We start from the raw sequence: 22,667 nt of genomic DNA, 5'->3' as shown, positions 1-22,667 counted from the left end.
ATCAGTTTAGCAGTGGATTTTGCTATGAACCATATATAAGATTGCTAGCTCCTTATTTTCAGAATCTACCCATATTTCGAGTTGAAAGAACTTCAGTTGTGGTTAATATTTGTATAGTGAGCTTTGGTTTCCAAAACCTTTTCTCATCAACTATGTGAACTTTATTTATGCAAAGACCTTGTCCACATCATTCATAACTGATTCCAAAGTGCCCACAGAAAGTACCTGGCACATAATCAGTTCTCAGTAAATATCTGTGACCAAGAAAGGACTCAACAAAAGTGTTTCACTCTCTTTTTTTCTCTTTCGACTCAAAATATGGGTAGATTCTGATAAAGCGCTAGCAGTCTCATATGGCTCATAGCAGAAACCACTGGGAACTAACTTATCAGCACTTGGAAAATCGTGTCTATTTCTTCATACCAAAAGCTATTAAAGTTTGCGGAAGTGAAGAATGCGATTAAAATTAGAATTATATATGTGTGTATGAACTCAGCATACTCCTCATGTTTATATTTGAGAACTTTATAGTAACTAATATTATCTTCTAAAGCTATCAGACTGTTTTACTACCGCTTTCTCATGGGTATTATTATTTTTCACATTGACTAATAAGGAAAGCAAGGCCAGGCTCGGTAGTAGGACTTGTTTAAGATCACGCCCCCAAAAAAGTGGCAATGTTTCTACTGGAATCAATATTTTTTGGTCCTAGGGCTCCTGATGTTTCCACTATCCACGCTGCCTCCAGGATAGGTACGGATGACTTTTAAAATGCTGAGGGAGCATCAAATGCCTGTTCTTAATTCATTAAAATAAAGGGCACACACAGCAATGAGAAGCCCACACACCATAATGAAGAGTAGCCCCCGCTCGCCACAACTAGAGAAAGCCCGCGTGCAGCAACAAAGACCCAATGCAGTCAAAAATAAATTAATTTAAAAAAATTTTGTACATTTCATTGAATGTAAATTTCAAATCAAAAGAAAAAATGTAAACAAATATCCTACTCTCAATAATTACACGCACGCTGATGTATTTTAGGGGAGTTAAAGGATGCCTGCATTTGAAATGTGTCCAAAAAAATAAGAAGGATTGATGGATGGGTAGAGAAATGGATAGATGGATAAATATGTAATAAAGCCAGAAAAAGTAAAATGGTAATGGCCAAATCCAGGTGGTGGATATACGGGTGTTCACGGTAATATTCCTTCAATATTGTTTATTAAACTGTCATAATCAAGTGCTAAAGGAAACCCAAAAAAGGTCATACACAGCATATGCTTTCCTTACTTGGAAAGAGCTGAAGTCCTTTTGTTCTTCCTCCCTCTCTTGCCCCAAAGAGAGTTTACACTTAGTCAGACCACACAAGCAAATTTTCAAGAAAAACAGGCATTTTTAAAGAAAGATTTAAGTAGTGGAAAGCAAGGATAAGAATGGAAACTATCTTTAAAAATAAGTATATCACTTAGCCTTTGGTAAGCTAGGGTATACATACTCACACCCATCGCATTTGACAGTTTTCAGGCTTAACGGAATTGCTTGTAAAGCAAAGCTAAGATTCAAAAGCAAGTTGGCACACACAAGTATATGAGAGTACATAAGCTCTACTTAAATCTTTTCGTTTTATTATTGCCTTGTAAATTGTTGGCCCCGTAATCCAACTTACAAAATAATGAAAAGTGCCATTCATTCTGTCTTGTGGTTTTCTTAGAGAACTGTGTAACTCTTTATAAGACAGTTTCAAATGACTGCTGATTGAAAGTTCATGTTCTAAATCAAGTATATACTACAGGAAGATATGGGCTGCAAAATTAAAAAGAAATATGTTATGAAGCCTATTATATAGAGTGTATATATTTTCAAACACTTTCACATACATTTTTTTTTTTTTTTTTTTTTTTTTGCGGTACGCGGGCCTCTCACTGTTGTGGCCTCTCCCGTTGCGGAGTACAGGCTCCGGACGCGCAGGCTCAGCGGCCATGGCTCTTGGGCCCAGCCGCTCCGCGGCATGTGGGATCTTCCCGGACCGGGGCAAGAACCCGTGTCCCCTGCATCAGCAGGCGGACTCCCAACCACTGCGCCACCAGGGAAGCCCTCACATACATTTTATCCTCTCTAAATAAATGAAGAAAACACGTTTGTTGAGTCTTCTTTTTTTAAGTTCTTTTCTACAATTTCAAAGGTTTCTTTCCATTTACAGTTTTTACAAAATATTGGCTATGTTCCCCGTGTTGTACCATATATCCTTAAGCTTATCTTACACCCAATAGCTTGTACCTCCCACTCCCCAACCCCCTATATTACCCCTCCATTGTTGAGTCCTTTCTTGGTCACAGATATTTATTGAGAACTGATTATGTGCCACGTACTATTTTTAGGCACTGTGGACCCAGTTCTGAATGATGTAGACAAGGTCTTTGCATAAATAAAGTTCACAGAGTTGATGAGAAAATGTTTTGTAAACCAAAGCTCACTATACAAATCACAGTTGAAGCTTTCAACCGACTCCCTTAATTACCCACTCTCTTGATTCTCTCTGTAGTAATATAGTGATAGATGCCCATGGTACCCAGATATTCTTGGTAGTGGCATGTTCGCTATGTACTCACATCCCTCCGCTACTGACAGCTGAGCTACTTAGTGCAAATTACTTGAGTTTCTTCTCCAAACTATTTACTCCTGTGACATGTCTCTATAAATATGTTTGTTAACATATATTAATATACAATTAAATATTTTAACTAAATTCTATGCAAGCTCATAAAATCAAAGTGCAAATAGAGAGTGTTGCTTATATTAAAAACTAACTTGAATGCTTTGGAAGAGCTTTCTGTTCCTCTAACTGGATAATTTCATTTGCCCTGCTATTAACTTTGCTGATTCTTTCATCTGTCTGCTCAAATCTGCTGTTAAACCCCTCCAGTGGGTTTTTTAATTTCAACTATTGTATTTTTCTGCTCCATGATTTATATTTGATTCCTTTTCACAGGTTCTCTTTGTTGATATTCTTTGTTTGCTGAGCCATTATTTTCCTGTTTCCTTTATTTATTTTGTATTGTGTCCTTTAACTTCTTGAGAATATTTAAGAGAGTTGATTTAAAGTCTTGTCTAGTAAGTCCAATATCTGTGCTTTCTCAAGATAGTTTTTGTTCAATTCTTATTTTTTTCTGTGTATGGGCCATATTTGTTTCATTGCATGCTTCATAATTTTTTTTGTTGAAAAATGGACATTTTGACTATTATGATGTGTAAACAATAAAGCAAATAATGAAAAAAAATCACTCAGCAAGTCTTTTCAGATTTGCTCTGGGCTGTGGCTTTCTTTCAACCCTTTCCCTGGCTGTTTACAGCTTTGTCTTAGTTTACACTTCCAGCTTGCCCTGAGCCTAAATGTTGGCTACATTTGAAAGCTTGTGGCCTCCTCAGGTCTTTTCTGAATATGGGTCCTATCCTGAGCATTTATGTAGCTTTGTAGTTTCCTCTGCTTATGTGGTAATTTTTCAAAGTCCTTCTTCCCCCCACCAAAACCTCACTACTCAGCTTTTCCTCCCAGGTTTTTGGTATATCAATTGTTTACCCCAACTGTTATTTTTCATTCCAGGCTGTTCAGCCCTGAAAGAGTTCTAAGTTAGGCAAAACAAAGGGAAACTCCACGCAGGAGTCCTTCAGGAAAACCCCAGTCAGATAAAAACAGATAACACAATTCCCTGGAAACCATATCTACTCTGTGCCCACACTAGGAACAGGCTGTCATCTCCAAGACCACTGATGCCTAAGGGCAGGGGTGGATCTAGGTTAGCTAATATGCTGCTAGATCTAAGCTGTTTCAGTAGCCTTTCTCCTCCTATGCATCCTTTTTAGTTGATGTAAACATTTGACTATCTTTCTGCATTTCAATAAGGTTAATCTTCACAGTTTTTGATAAATTTTTAGGATTTTTCTGGGGAAGGACAGTCCCCAGATATCCCTACTCTAACATTTTCACTGACCTCATGCCTGTGAGTGTTTTCTATGTACAGAAGAGTCTGAATGCCAGAGTAGACCCTTAGCTAAAGGAAAAGCTTTGACCTAAAATCAAAGACTGAAAAATAAATATAGATTAAATTTTACACTAAATAAAATGTGTACAGTTGATATATAATCTTTATTCCCCCCAGACCTCATTTTTTCAATTTCCCAAATTTCAGTCTTCATTGCATGAGGTGAGAGAATTTTTTTTTTTTTTTTTTACTGAATTATCAGTTAATCCTCACAAGAGTTATATGAGGTTAGCAGAGAGTTAGAATTAGGACCGCTTAAAAAATAAAAAATCATGAAAAAACAAAAACAACAACAAAAAGAATCATGGACTCTAAATTCTTAAGTAATGTGCCCAAGAAAGCTTCTATTTCAGGAAGCAGTAGAAGGTAGAAGAAGAGCTATCAATTCTGAGACCCTATTACATTTCAGGCTTTTGTGTACATAACTCATTTATCCTTGTTTGGTTCCATATTACTAACATATAAAATAGTTGATCACCAAGAATACAATTTGTGACTTCTTGGTATGGTAATTGATTTATTTCTACCTCTTTTGCTAAAATAGATTAATTCAATTCACAACCATAATATTTTATGCTCGTTTATATAAAAATAATGCTATTGCAATACCACATATGCAAGAAACAAGCTTGATTAAAATAGCATGCAATTAGACTAATAGCTAAAAGTTTGTATTATTTTAAGTTGATAAGACCAATCAATACTTTGTGAAACCCCTAATTAATGGAATTTTCTTATTTGAAGCCTTTAGCTCACTTTCTTTTATTAATGAACATATATCATTTCTATGGCAACTAAGTATTTTTCCTATCTGTGAATGGATTCCATTCCTATTATTAAAAAGACATGACGTGAAAAGAAACTCGCAATTATTTATTCTTTCTACAGTCCTGTGTAGTGTATTCTGCATTAAGTCATCTTTTACCAATATTGAAAACTTCTGTGTCAGTATGTCAGGCAATATTTGGCATGGGTGCTGTAGCAGGAATCCAAGATATCGGTGTCAAAAAATAAGGGAATGTAAAGTTCACTAATGTTCTGGATTATTTCACCAAGTACTGGCTACAGAGACAGTGGAAAATGAAGTATCTTCTTTCTGGTTCACTTCCATTTCCCTATGGCTGCATGTTTCCATAAATGAGTAACAGATATTATGCTAAAAGGAAGGTCTGTCATCTGTCATCTAATAAAACTGGGGAAAACTGTGTTGAACAAAATATAAAAGACTTACCAGTGTCTTTAATCAATTAATGTACACTGTAAATCTCTAAGATTTACAGCAGTTTCTAAGTTAATTTGACCATGGAAACTTTTTATGAAATAAAATATTTAGAACAAGTAGAAAACAGTTTACAAGACTTATTCTTTGTTTATATTGAAAATGGTTCTTTATTATTGCCCTTGGTTTTTCTACCTTAACAAAGTGTGTTTCCCTCACACATCAGTTTTGTATGCTAATTCATAAAGAAGATAAATGTAAACTAAATTTAAACTTTCAAGAAAATTGTGGTTTTTCAGCAGTTTTTAGTGGTGGAATTAAAATAAAAAGAAAATCATAAGTGAAGTTCCAAAATGTACTAGAATAAAGTGGATTTGCCTTTTTTGATGTGAGGATTAAATCCACCATCTAACCTTCCACTTCCCCCATACCCCACTATTCACCATTCTGAGATTTTTATGTGGAAACCTAGATTTCCAAGTACCAGGCCAATAAAGCAATGAGGTAATCCAACTTCTTCAGTTTGGGTTTAAGGAGTCCACATGTTGAGAGTGACTTGCAACCTGCATCGACCTGCAGTTCCAAATGGAAAATATTAATGGAGAATCAGGACCCCAAGGAAAGGAGATCAGTTAAAAAGCCTGAAACCACTTTGGGAAGAAAACAAGGGGAAGAGACAAGAGAGAATATACAGATCATTGGCAACTAGGTGGGAAAAATAATTACAGTATACCATGACTCAGGACTGTCTTAATAGACTAGTAATAGATTGCACAACGGTTGATGACCTGGTCTGTATTATTATGTTCAGTTATGCTACTTTCTCTCAGCTTTTACAATAACCACACGCAAGTGAAAGCGCTACTTCTACTTCTAAGTGTGTTAATGTTGAATTGAATGTTGGAGGACAAATACTTCTCATTTGAAATATTGTTTTAGGCAACTAATACACCCAAAGGAATTTAAACCATCTAGACAGAAAAAGAATAAAATGCTAACAGTATCTTGCCGCATTTGGCAGAAAGTTTTCAGTTTGGTGGAAGTGGATATTGCTGCCCCTGAAAACTATTTCATTATTTTGACACTCTATTTGCTCTTTCTCCTTCTCTTTGCTCTTTCAAAGACAGTTTGTCTTTTAATAACCTTGTTCTTTTGTGGCATTTCTCTTATAATTTGAATTGTGCACTTTATTCTTCACCAGAAACAAACTCTCCATCACTATGGATGTCATTTAGTTATCATCTCTCAATATGTTAAATAACTACTGGTCCTGAGTTTTCCAAGCACTCGACTTTATTGAACTAACTCTGCATAATATTGGGTTTTTTCATTAATAGTGTTATAGAAGTTTATGGTGTCTAGGGCAAATTATCTTTAAAGGAATAAGCACTATGATGTGAAATTTCAAAAATGAAATTTTTGTCATATTAAATGTCTTAATTTAACAAAATGGAGTTATAAACCTAACACTGTGCTGAACATACAAAATAATTAATTAAATTGTATTAGTTTTATACAGTTGTATAGAAAAGCAATTCATACTGAAAACAATAAGATCCACTAAAAAGCCATGGGAAAAACTTCTTTCAAAGATCTAATTCCATTATAAATGTATAATTAATGCGTTTTTAGAATTTGCTAATGCAAGATAGTGTTTTGTGAAAGTTACCTGTAAGTTTGCTTTGGATTGAGATCTTTTTTAGCATTATATTTATTATAGCATGCCAAATGCTGAACAGGAGATTATTTGAAAAACCAATTCTTATTTATAGCTTTCTCAATTCTATAAACAGTTATCTTCCACACTTCAAAACACATTCTTAGAAACTCAAAAAAGACTTCATATTTGGGATCTTGGTCTAGAATCATGACTCTAAAGGGACTGTTACCTGCATTCTACAGCATTAACTATTATCTTGTCTTCATATTGAGGTAAACTGAAGAGAAGACTTTTCATTCATTCATTTACTCAAGAAAAATTATGAGAATATATTAAGTGCAACGTATGAGAGAAATCCAAAGTAGCATTCTTGACTCAATAGTAAAAGAGCTGAGTCATGAGCATAATAACCCTGACAAAGGGTAGAAGATGTTAACTGCTATAAGGGATGCAAATGCCAAGCTCTCTGGATGGTGGGGATTGTTTCTGGCTGAGAGTTTCAGAGACTACTGCCATGGAGGAGGTGAGGTTTGCGGAAAGACATCAATAAAGACAGAGGTGGGATGTTTTAAGTGGAGAGAGGTCTTGAGCAGAGTCACAGGGACAAAAGACTTGAGAATATTTAGGAAAGAACAAATTAAAAAAAAAAATGTCAAGGGCTTCCCCGGTGGCACAGTGGTTAAGAATCTGCCTGCCAATGCAGGGCACATGGGTTCGAGCCCTGGTCTGGGAAGATCCCACATATTGCAGAACAACTAAGCCCATGCACCACAACTACTGAGCCTGCACTCTAGAGCCTGTGAGCTCCAACTACTGAGCCCGCGCAACACTACTGAAGGCCACATGCCTAGAGCCCATGCTCCACAACAAGAGAAGCCAACGCAATGAGAAGACCGTGCACCGTGACTAGAGAAAGCCCACGTGCAGCAACGAACACCCAACGCAGCCAAAAATAAATAAATTAAATAAATTAATTTAAAAAAGTCAAATAGTGCTTTGGGATTATTAACAGCAGGTGATAGATTGTATCTAGAGTGTGGAAATTGCTAAGAGGTAGCCTAGGGAGAACGAACTTTTACTTTTCTAGGTAGTAGGGAATGACTGAAGGTTGGAGAAGAAGTGGGAGAGAGTTGTGCTTTAAAAAGATGACTCTGGCTGCTGTGGTCTGGCACATAAATAAAACCATGTCGACCCTCTGATTTGAACACTCCAGGGACCTCCTGTCTCCTACCACGCACCTCTTTACTCACTCTCCTCTTGATTCAGCCATACTGACACGCATGCTAATACATCAACACACCTGCTGCACTTCCAGCCCAACAGCTTTTGCTCTGGCTAGTCCCTCAGTCTGGAATGTTCTCCCCTCTTATAGTCACATGGCTCACTCTACCTATTTGTAATTTTTTGCTCCATTACCTTCTCCATGAGCTACTCTGACCACTTTGTGAAAATTACAACACTCTTCCTTACAGGGATCCCTGTCCTTAGGATCTGTACTGTAGAAGGCCCCACATATCACAAGCACATGCAAAATAAATTTATTGAGATGCCCATGAGTGTCTCTGTCACTCAGGATCCAGCACTATGGCTGGTACACTCTGACCCATAACTAGCACAATTCAGGCTAGTAACTGTGCCAGAACGAGAGTTGAAAGTTTGTGGGTTGTGTCACAGAAAACTTCAGATACCAATGTTGCTTCAGAATGGGAAGAAGACTTCAGCAGATGTCTCAATAAAAGACAAGTTCACTAACTTGTCAAAGCCTTCCTTAGAAACAGTGTGAATGCTCTTTCTTGCATAAGAAACCAGCATCCATTTAGTTTTGCGTTTTAATTTGTGGCTCCAGAGGTACTCACAAATTATCATGATTTTAAAAAGGGCAGCTGAGAAACAGTCTGCAATACTAGATAATTCACATTACTCTAAAATTTTATGTATGTATTTGTACAGATATTTTATGTACATATATATAATCTAGACAATATATTTGAAGTGTGATACTTCTTATATATAAATGGAGATGCTGCTTTAAGAGTTTATGAAAATCAAAGTAAAGTTGTAGAAAATTCTATGATGCAATCAAAATATCTTGTAATATTTTCTGCTTGCCAATAGTTTAGCATCTATGATCCCATTATCAAGACTGAACACGACATCTAAAATCCTTTGTTTATTTCAAATTTAAGTGTGGTTTTAAGAAATTCATTGAGAGGGGACTTCCCTGGTGGCAAAGTCGTTAAGAATCTGCCTGCCAATGCAGGAGACATGGGTTAGAGCCCTGGTCCAGGAAGATCCCACATGCCACAGAGTAACTAAGCCCATGTGCCACAACTACTTAGCCTGTGCTTTAGAGCCCGCGAGCCACAAGTACTGAGCCCACATGCCACAACTACTGAAGCCCACGTGCCTAGAGCCCGTGCTCCGCAACAAGAGGAGCCACCGCAATGAGAAGCCCATGCACCACAACGAAGAGTAGTCCCTGCTCACCACAACTAGAGAAAGCCCGCGCAGCAACAAAGACCCAACACAACCAAAAACAAACAAACAAACAAAGTTTATGTTTTTTTAAAATCACCTTAAAAAAAAAAGAATTTCATTGAGAAATCTAGCTGCTTCTGTTTCAACAAAGGAAACTTTCTAAAAACAGAAGCTCATCAAAAAAACTATCAAAAAACTTCAAAGACTTAGTAACGATTGCCTAATTAGGCATTACTATCAATAGAACAGAACATAAATTATATAGAAATCTTGATTTTTACCAACATAATTAGCGATTTTGTTGAAATGAAGGCAATAAAAATAAATTTTATGGAACAAACATATAATAAACTATGAATTACACCTCTTTTCTTTAATTACTCATCCAAACATCAGTACTTCATCAACAAAACATGCAGACATGTGCAATAAAAATTAAATTCAGTAGTTTTTAACATTGTCCTTAGTTTTAATCATATAAAATCACTGGTTAGTGCATTTAAAATTTTTTTATTATGAAAATATTTTATCAAGGCATGAAGATAGAACATAATTCTTATAACTGATTGTTGGTGTTTATGAATTTTAGATAGTTAGATATAAGGTATGTAAGCTTCCATTTCTACCCTCGCACTGGCCTTGCCAAAGAGAGAGACTGGTCTGTGTACCTCCTAAAGAATTATATTTCATTCCTAAGAATCTTGAGGGATATGGAGGTATATGGGGTCTTGAGAAGAAGTCATATAGCTACAAATCCACCAAGGCAGTATATTATCTGTCTCTGTGTTTCCTTTGAAAGAGAGATAAAATCACAAGACTCCACAAAGACTTGAGCTTTAAAATAAGTGAATATCACCACCAAAGGTAGGCAGATCAAAAAATGAGCATTTACTGGGGAGAAGGGAACTAATATTTATTGAAGCACCCAGTACAATTCAGTTCTGAGTTATTATGTGATAGAAATAATTCTGTATGCAATACCCATGTTATCTACATAATTTAACATCAAGGAAACGCTGTGAAGTAAGAGCAATTATTCCCATTTTAAAAAAGAGGGAATCCAGGCTTGACGATCGTAAGTAATTTTCCAGGGGCACAACCTATTAACTCACATGAGCCTTGTTATTCCTTGGTTCCTTTTCTTTCTTTTCTTTCTGTTTCACAGACTATGATGACTCATTTCCTTCTCTCCTCCTCCATGTAAGTGACTCAATCCCAAAAGATTGCTCTCCTCCATGCCTGGCCGTTGAAATGGAAAGATGTAATATCTCTGACTCCATTCTTTCTTCTTGTTCTCCCAAGAGACCACTTTCTTTTCATGTTTTAAGGGCTTAAATGTGAATCACTGTGGAGAAATAAAAAGTTGATAGCAAAATGAATAAATGTGGGCTGTCTACAAAATTTATTAAGATTTTTACTATCTTATTGTCATAGTGTCTGGCTTATAGCTTTTGATATCCTATAAGACATGAAATATTAAGCATCTGTCCTTGTTTTGTTTTTTTTTCCTGAAGATGAACTTCAACATTCTTGTCTTCCCTCACACTGTTCCCGTAACCTCCAATCACTGCTTTTTGTTTCAAATTTAGTAGGAAAATGAGAGGGATACTTTGAACTGTTAATTATGTTTTCTTCCTTTTAGAGGTAAGGTCATTAAGTATTTCTGTGAGTAGTTTTTTTCAATAATAAAGCCAGACTATAATATAGTAAAAACAACAAAACACATTGATTCAGAGAGGCCTCGGTTGAATTTCTGGCCCTGTTCTTATTATCTGACACTGTGTAACTTATATTCTAATGAATCAGTTTCTGTAGCTATGAAATGAAAATTATACAATGAATGGAGATTTTATAAAATAACATATCAAAGTGCCTAGTATTCTGTGTCTAGTAAACATATTAGTCAAGTCTGAATCTGACTCTATTCTGGAGATAAATTAAAATAAAATATTTATAATGAACCAGCATGAGCTAGGCACTGGGGTTCCAAAGATGGAAAGATCGTGTTTAATATCTTGAAGTTCATTACAGTTTATAATGGAGGGAAGACCTGTAAACCATTAACTACAAAACCGCTTAATGTAAATTAGGAGTTTGGGATTAACGTATACACACTACTATATATAAAATAGATCATCAACAAGGACCTACTGTATAGCACAGAGAACTCTATTCCATTTTCTGTACTAACCTCTATGGTAAAGGAATCTGAAAAAGAAGGAATATATGTATATGTATAACTGAATCACTTTGCTGTACACTTGAAACTGACACAACATTGTAAATCAACTATGCTCCAATATAAAATAAAAATTAAATTTAAAAAAACCAATATAAAGTAAGAAATTAATTAATTAATTAAATTTAGAAAAGAATATCTTTGTCCCAGGTCTATCTTCAGTCAGAGGACCAGACCCTCTTCCTCTTGAGGTTGCTGATAGAGATATACATCACAAATAAATTTAGTTAAAGTATTATGTTTTGCTAATCATAGAATATAAGAGTTTGAACCTTATGGAATATTTCCTTTTTCTCAAAAGACAAGTCTAGACTGCTTCTTTTCACTGTAAAAAGCCTATCTTGGATTTTTTTTTCCCCTGTGTGTTTAAGAAAACATAAATGGGTATAACCTAACAAAAAGCAAGAGAAGGTTTTCCGAGTGCTTAAAACAGTTCTGGCTGAAATCACAAACCCGAATGTAAGGGAAGCAGGAGCTTCAAGTGGAAGAACAAGCCAGAGGGAGCAGCATATACAAAGGTTTGCAGGTAGAAGACAGTGAGACATGGTCTCATCTGGGGAAATGCAAGTAGTTCTGTATTGTTAGAGCACAAAGTGCGGGTAAGGAACATCAAGAGATGAAAACTATAGCAGTAGATAGGGGCCAGTTCATGGAGGTTTTGTATGCCTTGTCAAGGAATTTAGAGTTTGTCTAGTGGGCAGAAGGACTTATTGAAAAATGATAAGCAAGCAAAGGATAAAAGCAAGTATGTATTTTATACAGACAAGCTTGCAAAAGAGGGACAGGGACAGGAGGGAGCTGAAATGAAGACAAGGAAAATGGTTATTGCTATATTCCAGGTTGAAAAATCTCGAGGATCAGAGCAATAGTTAACATTCTGGAGGTCACAAAGCTAGACATTTGCAGATCCAGGACTTACATCCAGTTCTTCATGATCAAAAATTTTTTAACTTACCATGAAGTTTTCAAGGATGAATCAACATCACTAAAGATTCAACTATGGTGGACTTGACCAAGAAGGAGTGGGGGGAGAGACAAATCAGTAGTCGACGCATCCCAGAACCATGCAAACATGGAAGACATCTTTGACTTCTTCCTCTGTTTCACTGTATCACAACCCAATCAGTTACTCTTTCCTATTAAGTTTACCTACTGCCAAGCCATGTTTTAAGAGAAAGGATGATTGCCTTAGACCCTGTAGCCTGGGAATGCTACTTCATCAGATCCTATGGAGACCGAGGCAGCAGCTGACCTTCGCAAGGAGCCAAGCCTTTGCCCACACTGTGTTGACCCCTCTATCAGCCAGCTTAGGCTAAGTGATGCTTGATAGTAAACAACCGCAAGGTCTCAGTACCTTACGAAAACAAAGTTTCTTTTCTAACTCTTGTCTTTTGGGGAGCAACTTCAGCTCTGTTCTTTATCTTTTTCACTCTGTGATGCAGGCTAAATGAGCTACACCTTTCTGCACATGGTGGTCTTGAAATAGGGAAAATAGATCTGACTCCTCAAACTTCTAGTCCAGAAAGGCACCTACAAATTCCTATTAAATTTTATTGACCAAAGCTGGTCACGCGAGCAAGCATGACACCAAGGGGCAGGAAGTATGATCATTCAGCAGGGCAAGCCCAATAGAGAGAGGGCCAGGATAGAGCAGCAGCAAATCTTTTCCAAAATTCAGTCTACTAGAATTATTGAAATTCGGGCTTGGCTTGGTATTCATGGAGATGCCAAGGTGGTTCTGTTTTACCAAGAATCTATTTTCCTGAGGGATTGAAAGAAATCATATTAAGAGGTGAGAGGTCTCCAGTAACAGATTACCTGGAACAAAGCAGCATAATTGTTCAAATACAAACACACTTAATTCAGATTGCTAGCTGTAAATCATATCTCTTGCACTTCCATGCTACGTAATCGTTGACAGTTTACTAAACTACACAATTTTCTTCTGTTAAATGGGAATTATTTTAAAGGAAGGAATCTCTTCATGCAAAATTTTTAGGAGATGGAGGATCCATAAAACAGTCTTCCATTTGGCGCCAGAACAAGAGAATGTAGTTGCTGTTCCAAGCTCACTGGTGGCAGAGGATGGCAGTGTGGCATCATGACACAGGAGAGCTCCAGGGAACAGCCACGCTGCCTCCTCCAGACTTACTGCAATGCTCCCCACACACACTTTCAGAGTTTTAGCAGTGGCCGTATTGTGGTCACTCTGATCAGCACATCAATAGGGGCTGTGCCTATGAAGGAATTTTGCAGAGGAAGCATAACTAACATGGCAGATGAGACTTGCTGTTGCGCCTATGAAATACATCCTAGGTACTCCAAAAATAAGTCAGGGTGCGGCAGGTACACAATTTCTAGAGAGATCTGGAGATTCAAATATTTCACCAATGTCAACCTCAGTGAGAAAATATGTTCCTGAAAATTTGAAATCTTTCATGTTACTGAAATGTTGTACTCTATCGAAATGTTCAGCTGAAACACGGTTGAAACTCATTTAGTTTCTATTTTAGAAAGATGGTGCCTGCCATCTTCACCATAGAGGCACTATTGAGCTGACAGTCAATTAAAAGTTGAGGAAGTCTTGATGCTAAAAACAACTTGATCCCCACTGTCAATGGAGCAACCATCAACCATCTCCCACGAGGGCATTCAAAGAACAGATTGTTTTAAAATTGCATTCTTCACTCATAAACTGTCAGCTTCCCAGGTGTCTGGCCTGGATCTCTTGACCAGGGCCCCTGGGGTTAGGCCACTTTGAAAACAAGAAAGATAAGTTCTGAGAGCTTCTTCTTCAGAGTTCTAATCTGTCCATCTGGTCTATCAGCCCCTGTAGGAACCTTAGTTCTGAGTTTGAAGGTCACCTTCTTTGACGATATGCCCTTTGAACCCAGCCTGACACTGAAATCATCCTGGTTTAGTTCTTCATCCATCTACTCTGGTCTCCTTCCCACTATTAAATGGCCAGCCAGGTTTCTTGGACCCATAACTGAAATCCTGCTAGGAAAGCCCTCAGTTCCCCTCTCCTGAATCTTGGCTGCCAAAATATCCAGCTCATTCTAAGATTAACTCTTTGAATGGTGGCAGCCCCTGGGATATACCTGCTGAGACTATAGAAGATCTTGACTGTCATATGTTAGAATCTCCAATTCTATTCTGCCCTGCTTTTAGGATTCTAAATATATATAATGGAAATATTATATATATATATATATTATATATATATACACATATATATACAACTCTAAAATATATAAGTATAAATATATATATATATATATATAAACAACTCTAAAGAGACAAATTTTCAGCATAAAAACAAGGATATTTAGAGAGCAAACATGAAGGCCATTTTATTGGTAACATCTCTTAGGTGCCATGTCCATGTGAATACATAGAACGTGCAGAGGTTAATGATTACGATAATTCTATTTTACTGACTGGCCTGAATTAATTGTGTATATAAATCATGTGTCACAGAAGGGCCTCAGGCTCTAGTAAATAAGCAGTCACTGAGAGACCATTATGTCTAGGATGGTCGCTAGTACTTTCTGAGCTAGTAAACAGAGCACATTAAGCTTCGCTTCATGACCAGTTTTCAATTTCAATGTAGTGATATACATATATATCCTTTACAATATGGAATGTGTCATTATACTTATTTGTACTCCTTTAAAATTGTTTAAATTTACCAGTGTGGCTTGCTTTAATTAAAATGTGCAAATCAAGAACTTCTGCTGATATTATTAATTCCCTTTACAATGACTAAAGTTTAATTTATTCGGTCATCATCTTAAACCAATAAATCCCTAAACATTAGCATCCATTTCTGTTCCATTAATTAAGTGCTTTATAAATAAGAAACTGCTCTGGGCTGAAGTTCATGAAATAAGTCACTTAGATAATACATCCAAAGGAGCAGAAGACTAACTCAAGGACAACATAATTATATTTGGTGTTTATTATAGGTCTAACGTCTGGATTTAATGTTATGAACTTCCATTTGAAATTAAACGTTAAGTATAGACATTTGATTGGTAGGGTGTGCTATTTATCTGAGCCTTGAAAATGGCCTTTCTCTTGAAAAAGCAATAAAAGTAGTCATTTATTTAGAAAATATGTAACAAATACCTATCATATGTGTTGTGGTATATTCAGGAATAAAAGTAATCATAATCTCGTTGAAAGGATAGGAAATAACTAAAAATAAAGATCCTGAGCCAGTCTCTGAAAAGTATAACTCTCCATGATTAAAAGCATTTTCCTTCTACCATGATCAATAGGAATAAAATCTATCATATATATTAATGTCACCACGGTTTTCTCATTAATCAGAATAGCCCTTTATGATAAATAATATACATGTATAACTACTAACATAAGAAAGGAATGAATAAGACTCAAAAGTGAAAAAGGAAAGAAGGAAAAAGCTCAAATCTTGCCTACAGTGGACATTCCACAGCATATGTTAACTCACTTATTCTTGCTTCCTCCATACAAATATTTATCAATTACATCATCATCCATGTATGTACGCATTTACAACTCATCTTTTTTCTTAGTCTCTACAAGTTGTTTACAAACTCATTTTTAACAATTTAGCCTTGTCAAATTCGCTTCTGTATTTATTTTTTAATGTTGATTTGATTGCCATTTATATCACTCAATATGACCCATACGAAGTCACACAATTGACATTTTTATTAGAATTTAGTACCTGAAACTGTTTCTTGAACATTATAAAGCTCTTAATTTTGGCGATAATCTCTCTTACTCTTTTTGCCTTAAATTCGAGGAAGCTGAGTCCATCTGAAGCTCAATCACAGAAACCACCTTACACTGAGGCTTGACCTATTTTCCTTCTTTTTCCCATTCTGATTGGTCTCCTTCCATTTCTTTATTATTGACCTAAGATACGTCTTTCATTGAAGATCTCACTCCTAAATCTGTTTTTGGAAATAAAATTATACAAATAAACTAAACAGGAATAGATTTTTTTAATAGAAAATAGACAAGAATTTAGCAAAAGTGTAAAATGGTCACATTCAAATTTAATTTATTGGTAGAAAAAAAAAAGGGAAGAGAAGAAAAAACGGAAAACAAAAAGGCCAATCTACTTTCCAAGAGTAACAACATGAAAACTGGAATTTATAGTGGTTGATGAACTGCCCTTTCAGGCCCTACTTCTTTTCTGAGGCATCTGCTAATATTAAGACCAGTCAAATTCTCTGAAATGTCACGTACTATGAGAACTTTATTTTAACATCACTTGAGACATGTGATATGAAAAAGTTTGATTTATATCATGCTTTCCCATGTATTATTCAAAATCAAAATCGTATTGGAAGAAGATGAAACCTCCAAGTCATCTTGTTAGAAATTCAGAGAGTAAAGCATTTCACAAGGCAAATTCTAACAGTAGAAATTAGCATCAGAAAGAGTCAAGTGTCAAATAACAGTATCTCTTTTTCAGAGACAGAGCAATAGGGCTTGTGTACCTCAAGACAAATCACTTCCCTGCTGTAAGCCTCTGTGACTCCCCATTACCGATATTAAAAAACAAAAACAGGCAAAAACCCCCTGATTTCTTTGGTCGATATATAAAAAGGTCTATCATCTGACCTAGTCTGACTTCTAGTCTTCTTTTCTTCTCTCCCGCATCCCTACCAGCCTTTCCATGGACTCTTAGGTTCTAGAAACAGCACACACTGCTCATTTCTCTGGTCCCACTGCATGCATCATTATCTGGATGCTTTCTCTTAATGCCTTTCATTTTTCAGGGAATGCTCACTCACACTCCCTCCACCTATGCTGAACATCGGCCACTCTTTGGATCATCGGGCATCTGAACTCCCTAGGAATCTTTTCAAGATGTTCCCCCTTCCTCTCATTGCAGAAGAGAAGGACGTCAGATACTTGTTCTTCTTTTCCTTTGCAGCATGAATATGGTCACTTGTGATGGTCTCTGCCTTTTTAGTCTGTGGGTATTGTTGCAAAAAAGGGAACTAGGAAGAATTTTCTCTGGTGGTAGAGGTTGCAGAGGTTTTTCTCTGGTTGCAGCAAGAAAAAGTCTCCAAGATAAACTCAAAATGGATTAGAGACCTGAATTTAAGGCCAGACACTCTAAAACTCTTAGAGGAAAACATAGGCAGAAAACTTTTTGACATAAATTGCAGCAAGATCTTTTTTGACCCACCTCCTAGAGTAATGAAAATAAAAACAAAAATAAACAAGTGGGGCCTAATTAAACTCAAACGCTTTTGCACAGCAAAGGAAACCATAAACAAGACGAAAAGACAACCCTCAGAACGGGAGAAAATATTTACGAACAAAGCAACTGACAAAGGATTAATCTCCAAAATATACACATAGCTCATGCAGCTCAATACCAAAAAAACAAACAGTCCAATCAAAAAAATGGGTGGAAGACCTAAATAGACATTTACCAAAGAAGACATACAGATGGCCAACAAACACATGGAAAGTTGCTCAACATCATTAATTATTAGAGAAAGGCAAATCAAAACTACGAGCCATCACCTCACACTGGTCAGAATGACCATCATGAAAAAATCTACAAACAATAAATGCTGGAGAGGGTGTGTAGAAATGAGAACACTCTTGCACTGTTGCTGGGAATGTAAACTGATACAGCCACTATGGAGAACAGTATGGAGGTTCCTTAAAAAACTAAAAATAGAACCACCATATGACCCAGCAATCCCACTCCTGGACATATACCCAGAGAAAACCATAATTCAAAAAGATACATGCACCCCAATGTTCACTGCAGCACTATTTACAATATCCAGGACATAGAAGCAACCTAAATGTCCATCAACAGAGGATTGTATAAAGAAGATGTGGTACACATATACAATGGAATATTATTCAGCCATAAAAAGGAACGAAATTGGGTCATTTGTAGAGATGTGGATGGACCTGGAGACTGTCATACAGAGCAAAGTAAGTCAGAAAGAGAAAAACAAATACCGTATACTAATGCATATATGTGGAATCTGAATAATTGATATAGACAATCTTATCTGCAGGGCAGAGGTGGAGATACAGATGTAGAAAACAAACATATGGATACCAAGGGAGAGAGGTGGGTGCAGGATGAATTGGGAGATTGGGATTGACATATATACACTACTGATACTATGAATAAAATAGATAGCGAATGAGAACCTACTGTATAGCTCAAGGAACTCTACTCAGTGCTCTGTGGTGACCTAAATGCGAAAGAAATCCACAAAGGAGGGGATATATGTATACGTATAGCTGATTCACTTTGCTGTACAGTAGAAACTAACACAACATTGTACAGCAACTATACTCCAATAAAAACTAATTAAAAGAAAAGTCTCCAAGGTTTCAGTGACAGCAGTATACATGAACAGAAACTCATTCTCAGAGCATGATTTGAGGTCTTATGCCTGCTTGTATCACATTGGAGCAGAATTCTCGAGCCCTCCTAGAGATCCTCTGAGCAACTTAATGTCCTTGCAATAAATTCCTCTCCTGCTCAAATTCACTAAAGTCTAAGATTCTGAAGCTAAAGATCCTGGCTTATATAAAGTCCATCGAAATTTTTTCCAAAATTACTTAGGACCCAGATCAAATTATCCCAACTCTTTGAATCTTTGTTTTATGCTTCTAAGTGGAAAGAATGTCTCTATTTTATGAAAAATCTGTAACATTTGTTGACTGAAAAATATTGCACAACCTAAAAGGGGAGAATTATGGTTTATTCAGTGGACATACTGAAGACTTGAGATAGCTCTGAGGGGCTGTCCTGAAGAAGTAAGTGAGGATATATAGGAGTTATGCAGGAGTTTTTGCAAATAAATAAACAAACAAACAAATAAGATGGTCAATATCAAAAGATTACTGCTAATTAAAGAAAAACAGACACCTCAAGTTAATAGATTTAGTACTTTTCTACATATGGAAAGATGCAAGAGTCTGGGCTTAGTGAAATTACTCCTTTGATCTGCACCTTAAACTATCTAGGGGCAGTATCCTGTTTTTCTCCACCCGGAGTCCCCTCAGGGTGCACCATTAGGGGTGCCTGCAGAGGCTTATGACTTGATGGCTGCAACACCCCTTGTTTACTGATATGGCAGGTGACATTCTTTGTCCACACATGGTGCTCATTTTCTTACAGAACTCATTACTTCCTGCCCAATAAATATTTGTATATAAGGTTTATCTCTAGAACTATTCAACATACAACCTTGACTCACAAAACAATCTTTCAGATGGTAAGCGCTTATGATTGGTGGAAGTGAGAGTCTCTGCTGATCTGACAAATGAATGTTCTCTGTAGCCCCTCTTGGTTAACGATGTTTAAGAAAATGATATTTGACTTTAACTCTACCTCCACAGCATCAACATTTGAGATGAAGCTATCACAGTCGTAACCATTTAAGGTAAATCATTTAACAATCAAAGAGGCAAGCAGAGGAGCATATATCAACACACCCCTATTAATTCCTCACAAGAAATGAGTAAACAACAAAATTACGATGATTAGACATACTATGAGAGTATGATTATATATACTATCATTTTAGATTTGGGAATTTGAGGATTAACATCTCGGACTTTTAGAGTACTTGGATTGGGGAAGGAGAGGAGAAAGGGAGGCAAACACTGTTCTGGTGCTTTTTCTGGGTCCAAAAGCCAGTGGAAGAGAGGCAAAGGGCACAAGATGGGCGCCTCCTTGTGATGCCCTGAGGAAGAAGCAGCACCCGCCCAACTGAGCCTCACCTCTGTGGACCTCTGTCCTGGTAGGTGGAATTCACACAACATGAAAAATGGTTGATTTTGACTCCAGGAAATATGTCAGTTACAGTTAATCAAGGCACCTATCAACAAGAACAGTGCATTCTTCTTGTTCACAAAATTACCCAGAAGCACTGGGAGTTTTCACAGATCCTTTAACAGAAGGTTTTGAATGCCCGTTTTCAACATAAGTCTCTCTTCCAGAAGTAGTTTTAAAAAAAAGATACTTTGCAGTTGATACTATTATAGTGAAGTAACATGAATTAAGAAGATTCCTTAAGAGAACTTAAAACCATATATAATGACCTTCCCATGGGTCTCCCTTCCACATTTTCTGCACTCAGGATCTCATGGTATAATAAAGGAGACACAAGCGAAAAGATAATTGCAGTGTAGTGTGAAAAATAGCTCAGATGCCTTTAAGCTATTTGGGAGACAGGGAGGGGATCTAAATAAAGCTTGGGATATCAAACAGGACTTTACAGAGAAGATACTATCTGAGCTAATCCTGGAGGGTGAGTAAACCTTAGCCACAAGGGAAGAAGCCACAAAGGAAGTGGTGTGACTAAGTCCCATCAGGGAGAGAGAATGCAAAAGCATGGTTGGGACACATCTTTTGAAGAGGATGGATTAGGGATAAGTTTAGAGAGGTGAGCCATTAAGATTACTTACCATCATTAGAATTTAATTTGGGGAAATAGTGAAGAATCCATTCAATGTGGATTTTGCATTAGGAATATCGTCTTCACTAATAGGTGGAGGTTAGATTGGAGATAGAAGTATTGGAAACCATATTTTAGGAAAATATTATGGCATTCCAGATTATGGTGGCTGTGGGGCTGGAGGGTGGTAGATGGAAATGAGATGCTTCTAGATCAGGGTTGTACAACAGCAACATAATGGGAACGACATAAGTGTTTTAGTAACCACATTAGGAAAAAGTAAAAAGAACAAGTAAAATTAATAGATTTTATTTCACTGAGTGTATACAAAATATTATTTCAATATGGACAAAATATTTAAAGTATTGAGATAGTTTACATTTTCATGCACAGTTATCAAAATTCGGTGTATATTTTACACTTAGAATACACCTTGACTCTTATATTAAGTATTTTCAGAAATACTTGAACTTCATTTAAGTGAGGCTTCCAATCTTGGGGATGCACAGAATTATCCGAAGCAAACAAAAAGACACTCACCCCTATCATCTTAGTAAATATGGGAAAGGAGTTTACTATGAATAGACAATTTAATAAAGTCCAGAAAAGGATTTACATTTCCATTTCAAGAAGACTTCCTATAAGTTTTGATAATAAAAATTTTATTTTTCCCTCTAAAAGCAAACATCTCTAAGTATTTCTTTTCTACTTAGACCACTGAGAGATATCAAAATCCTTTACATATAGGAAAACATTTGAACTAATGAAAAATAAGCTATTGTATACATACATGTACGTCATTTTTTATACCAAACATTGTGTTCAAAAGCAGTTTTCTTTTAAATATAATATAATTAAGATTAAGGATATATTATTTTCTTTAATTTAGAATAATATATTTCCTAATATAGTCTTAAATATATATAAAAAACTGATGTCATTTTTAATTTTTATCTTTCTTCAAAGGCTTCAAAAGAACATATGATACCTTTTTATGTCATATTTATGTACTTTATAACCATTTAAAACTTAAAAAAATGGAAAAAGTTGGATTTTAAAATGATTAACTACAGGCTTAATTTTTATTCTAGGTATACTTTTAGAATAAATTATTAATCCCATGGTTTATTACCACTGAAACAATTAAATTGATGATTGGTAAGACATTGATTCACAAAAGCTGATATGTCAGAAGAATGCTAAAAATGTAGGCTTAATTTTGGTCACTATGTTGTGTTTATTATATGTCAGGTATTTTCCTTAGTACTTTAGGTATATTAATTCATTTAATCCTCACAACATCCTATGTACAGATTCTTTCATCATCATTATCATCATCATCAGATCATCATTATCATCTCTACTTTAGAGGTGAGGTAAGTGAATCAAGAGAAGATAAGAAAGGCCAGCTCATGCAGCTGGTCATTGGCAGAGCCCAGGTTTGAACCCTGGCACTCTGGGGCCTGTGTCTGCTAACCTCACCTCCATCACCTTTCACTTTAAAGCTTGATTTTTAAACGATTTGAGGAGGTTCCTCATAACATAATAACTTAGACTTGACTGGTCATACTCAAAGTGT

The sequence above is a fragment of the Leucopleurus acutus genome (genome assembly GCF_964270905.1).
Source record: "Leucopleurus acutus genome assembly, chromosome: 15".
Classification (NCBI taxonomy): Eukaryota; Metazoa; Chordata; class Mammalia; order Artiodactyla; family Delphinidae; genus Leucopleurus; species Leucopleurus acutus.
Note: the sequence above shows the minus strand (reverse complement) of the source record.